The sequence below is a fragment of the Bufo bufo genome, chromosome 5, assembly GCF_905171765.1.
Source record: "Bufo bufo chromosome 5, aBufBuf1.1, whole genome shotgun sequence".
In the NCBI taxonomy this organism is placed as follows: Eukaryota; Metazoa; Chordata; class Amphibia; order Anura; family Bufonidae; genus Bufo; species Bufo bufo.
Window position 1 is genome coordinate 547843202 of NC_053393.1, and position 5382 is coordinate 547848583.

Below are 5382 nucleotides of genomic sequence, written 5' to 3' on the forward strand. Positions count from 1 at the left end.
TAGGTCTTGAAGTTTAGATAATACATAAATATTGATAGAAATTTTTCGTTATAGGCTCAGGTCCTGAGGTATGGGTACAAGTTGAGGATAGATCTGGTAATTGGAGCTTGTCCATTACTCATTTCCACATGACTATTCATCATTTCTATATCAATAGAGCACATAGAGCATGTCCTGGACTCTCACTGTCTTATCTACTTTTAGATTGGAGGAAGTCAAGGAGGAGAAAAAGGAGGAGGAGGAGATTAAGATTGAGGAGAAGGAGATGGAGGAGATTAACATCGATGAGGAGGTGGAGTATGGTAACATCAAGAAGGAGAATGAGAAGATTAACATCTTGGAGGATATAACCATGGAGGATGAGATAGAGGAGATTAACATTGAGGAGTTGCAGGAGATTAACACTGAGGAGGAAATGGAGCAGATAAACATCAGGGAGGTCGTGGAGGAGATTAAGGTTGAGGAGGCGGAGGAGATTAAGATCATAGAGGCAGAGGAAGTTAAGATCGAGGAGATGGAGGTGATTAAGATCAAGGAAGTGGAGATTAAGATCGTGGAGGTGGAGGAGATTAAGATCAAGGAGGTGGAGGAGATCAAAAATATGGAGAATAAGATCGAGGAGGTAGAGAAGGTTATAGAGGAGATAAACATCGAAAAGCAGGGGAAAGTAGAGGACAATACAATCAAGGAGGTAGAGGAGAAGAACATCAAGGAAGAAGAAGTACTGGAAGTGATGGTGGAAGTCATCAATACTGAGGAGGAGAATGAAGGCGCGGTGGTGAAAGAGGAAGAAGAAGAAAGTGAGGAGGAAAAATATCAGGCTCTCATGTAAGTACATCAATGTAAAGTTCTGTATATTGATTTAGGACAGTGATTGAATTGATTAATCAAGAATATGGCAAAGAACCTGTGGAGCAGTTCTCCATAGCAGCTAATCAGGTCACAATATACATTTTCCAACTGACTTTCAGAGCTACAATCTGATCTTGCAGCAGTTTGATAAATCTTCCACACTGTGTAGAAGAATTACTGATCCACAACATGCAACATTTATTGTCCTGAACATCACCCCACATTCTACCTATAGGTAAAGCACCCCAAGGTCAAAAGGTCAGATATAATCTATAATATTTCTATCTCTAGATCTGAATATTAATAGATACAAGTATTCTTCATCCACAGCTCCACCTTCATATATGAGACGTCCATAGTGGAAAGAACACAGTTTAAATCTCCATGCGTTGCAGAGTGCACAGAAAACACACATCAGGCAACCACAAAACATTTCATACAGTCATCAGGCCTCATACATAAAAATGCGGGAAAATGAACACAGAGATCTGGTTGTCTGTTACTATGGAAATCTCAAATGATGTCATATTGTATCATGTCTATGAATGAGAATATTCCTAACCTGTAGATATAATCTCGTTGTATTTCCCTAACAGGTGGTGGTGGACGGTGAAGGGCTCCGAGCTGCCAGTAAGGTGATTATATCATAGAATAATAGGGCAATATAGGCTTCTGCCTTACAAGGTGATGGATGAGTTGTCCCCCACCATATGTGACATGTATATTTATAGAAAGGACAATTCTCCTGTGTCCTCTATAGGAAGGTAGAAGGAAAGCTTCTGAATTTAATATCAGTATATTTATCTGAAAGACTCGCTATATTGATGACATTCTCATCATTAAACATTCCAGATGCAAGGGGTTAATTATGTTGTGATGTCATGGATATAAATTATTACTAGTAAATGTGATAATGATAAAAGGGGGCACCAGTCTTGCCACATCTTATATTCTGGTGTATATTGAGCAGTTCCAGTAACCAGAGCTGTTTTCTATTATAGGATACGAACAGTGAAGAAATTGGAGCCACCCTTTAAGATGGACACTATGTAAGTGTATAAACCGGGCAGGGAGGAACTGGCAATGCTGGAGCCTGGGCAAGGGGGGGGCACAAACTTTTTTACCTCAAAACCAGACCATAGAGCATCACACTGAGGATCATTGAGGTTTATCCCATTCTCTAAGAGGAAAAATTTTAGAAAACTAAATTCCCACCGATCTCCATCTAAACTCCTCCCCTAATAAAGGTGAGAACAAAGTCCTGATATAATGTATGTTCTATGTCTAATAGCAAGGAGGAAATAGAACTGGAGGAAGAAGAGGAGGAGAAGAAGGTGGCGGAGGAGGAAAAGGCAGGAGAGGAGGAAGTGAAAGAGGAAAATGCTAGAGAGGAAATGGAAAAGGAAAAGGTGGGAGCGGAGGAAGTAGAGGAGAAAGAGACTGTAGAGGAGGAACAAGCTGAGAACACAGCAAGGTGAGTACAGAGTCTATATATAATGAGCTGATAATATTTCCAGATATAGGTATATATAACTATGTGATCGGAGCCCATACATTGTTGTCAGAGCAGTTTTTTTCATTATAGACCATTGGACATAGAGGCGATGCCGGCCCGACCAACTGAGGAGACCACCCAGTAAGTTTATAGAATAAGTAAGACTGAATTTTAGTGGTCACATACTTTCCTGCTTTGAGATCTGCCTCATTTAGTGTCCACAGGACATGACACAGGACAGTCTCCGTGTATAGAACTGTATAGACTGATCCTGTCATCACATGGAGATGATCTTATCTACTTTATTCTTTCCTTTAGGACAAGACACGGTTGGTGGACACCAAATTGCCTGAGAAGACAAAACAAGAGCAGCAGGTAAGTAATAATTTACCTTCAGTCTACCTGTAACTGCCACTTGAAGGAGCTCACTGCATAGGGGTTTACACAGTGAACTCTATGATACATCAGCATGCAATGAGCTCCCCCTATTGGCCACAGAAATAATTGATTTAATGCATTAAACCAGGCATCCTCAAACTGCGGCCCTCCAGCTGTTGCAAAACTGCAACTCCCAGCATGCCTGAACAGCCTACAGGTATCAGCTTACGGCAGGGCATTGTGGGAGTTGTAGTTTTACAACAGCTGGAGGGCCGCAGGTTGAGGATGCCTGCATTAAACGTTCATGAACTAAGGAGGGAACAAGATTGTTTTTTGGGGCACTAGGACCCCACTGTGTTGCCGATGCAGGGAATCTTTTTTTAAAAATCTATTCTTACTTTTCCAAGCAGCATCAGAAAGAGCAGCAGGAACAGACTAACAAGGTAAGTACACGACTTTACATGACCCCCTGTACTCCTTCTATGAGGGCAAATGCAGAAAATATTTGAGGTCCCCCCGTCAGCATCCTCTCTATCATCCCGAGCAGAGAAGCATCACAGAGGGCCCCTCTCGCTATAGAGGACATTTCCTACCCTCTGGTGAACACTTGACTTTCCCAGAATAGTTCCCTAAATGTTTCCTCCAGTGATACCAGCTGATTGTGGGGGGACCCAGCAGCAGGACTCACCGTAATCAGCTCCTATCTCTAGGACCTACTACCCCTCTCTTCTTCAGTCCCCACTGTCACCACTTGACCTGTCCACTCTCATGACCCCCCTCCGGTCTTATCTCCTGCAGATGCCTCAGGTTCTTCTGCTGCTGCAGTTATGATGACACCGGCGAATAAGAGAAATATGAGAAGTCTGGTCCTCATGGCGTCCTCAGCAACACCATGAACTTCACCTGAAGATCTCAGCAAAGAGGATAAGAATATGAAGATGGTGCTGGGTCCTGCACTGGAGGAAACTGCTGACATCAGAGGAAATCCCTTTAATAGAGGCGGCTGGTGGGCAGGCAGAGGACACACCAACCATGTCTTCCCTGCATCCCTGTGCACAGACATTATCTGATGGCTGCCCTGAGTCCCCTTTATATGGGGAGAAACATCCTGCTGCCCGGACATAGATATAAGAAGAAATACATGTAATAAAAGATAGAATATAGAAATCTAATAAATAGAGAAAAAATAAAAAATAAAGGATAAAAAGTATAACAGTCCATTATCTCTCGTTTAGAAAGAAGGAGAAAAGGTTTGATAAAATACATAACTCCTGGTTACAGGCCCGAGGTGCGCTTGTCTTATCCCCTTCTACGGAGACACCACAAGAATACTTCATGGCTGAACATCTTCTGGACTCTTTCATATATAGTCTCATTGTCAGATGCAGATATCATAAATTAAATTCTATTGTTTGGGCAATAAGACGGGTAAATTATTAGCGGCCCTTACTATATCTAGTCAACTTTATAAACCAGTCATCCAGTTGCAGAACCCTCTGACTGGCACAGTTACTGCTAATCCTGTATAAATTGCTTAAATATTCAGTGATTACTATGAAGACCTCTACAGGGCAGTCCCTGCTCTCCTCCCCATTATTAAAGTGGTTATGCAGCTTTAAACCTTTTAACAGATGCCGTCAGAGTGTCCAGACCTCAGGTCGTGTTCATACTTATCTGGTCTCTACCACTGGTTTCCGTCTCCATCGCTCCACATCCGCCTCCGCAGGTCCGTGTTCTTTGAGAATCAGCATCCTGTTGACGAGGTGGCACTTGACCGCTGCAGCAAATTACTGTTGTTTCCCAGAGACCCTGGACCTACAGAGGCAGCCATGGAGCAACTAAGCCGTAACGCAGGTACCATGTAAGTATGACCACCCTACTGTTCCGGCTACTCTAATGGGGACTGAGGAAAAGATTTTGTATAACTCCTTTAATTCTTTTCTATAGTCATCGGATTCTGTTATCATGGAGGAGGAGGTTCGGTGGGCCATTTTTGTAGCATTGAATGGTAAAACACCGGATCCGGACTTCCGGTTCCGGCGCTGGGATGCAGGACGCGGAGTGAGTGAGCTTCGGCGCCTGTCCCTATATTTTCACCTGCACTCTGACCCTGTGGACAATAAGGGGCCCCGAAAGTCACCTGGGGGATCCCACTGAGCGACCGCCGACGGTCCATGGACCGATATTTGCTGAGGACTGGCAGACGAAAAGTGGTGAGCGGGACGAGACAGACCGCTAGTGCTGTGCAGGGCAAGATGGCGGATTCCCGCCCCGACTCCCCGATTGACAATCAAGGGGCTGCAGAGGTGGTGGATAGCGGCAGCAAGCTGGCTGGAGACCTAAGTAGCATAGACTACAAAACACTAGCTATTGAAGTAGCCAAGTACCTGGCCCCAGACATCAAAGAGACTCTTGCTAAGACCCTCACACAGTCCCTGCATGAGCTACACAGCACGGTGGCAAGGCATGAGGCAAGCATAGAGGAGCTGGAGCAAAGGGTTTCAGCGATGGAGGATGATGTGACCAGATGTATCCATGATGCCCAGGATCTTTTTAAGCAGAACATCGTGCTGAAAGACCGCCTAGAGGACCTGGAGAATAGGTCTAGGCGGAATAATTTAAGAATAGTGGGCCTAGCCTTGAACCTGAACGGTAGA

The 5382-nt window shown here is 44.1% G+C and overlaps 1 long non-coding RNA gene across 1 annotated transcript; it reads left to right on the forward strand.

Annotated features, from left to right (window-relative positions):
* Positions 1–775: 775 nt before the first annotated feature.
* On the forward strand, positions 776–1901 carry LOC121000764. The gene is made up of 3 exons (XR_005778898.1): positions 776–828; positions 1449–1487; positions 1854–1901. It is a non-coding gene; the product is annotated as an uncharacterized LOC121000764 (long non-coding RNA).
* The last annotated feature ends 3481 nt before the right edge of the window (positions 1902–5382 follow it).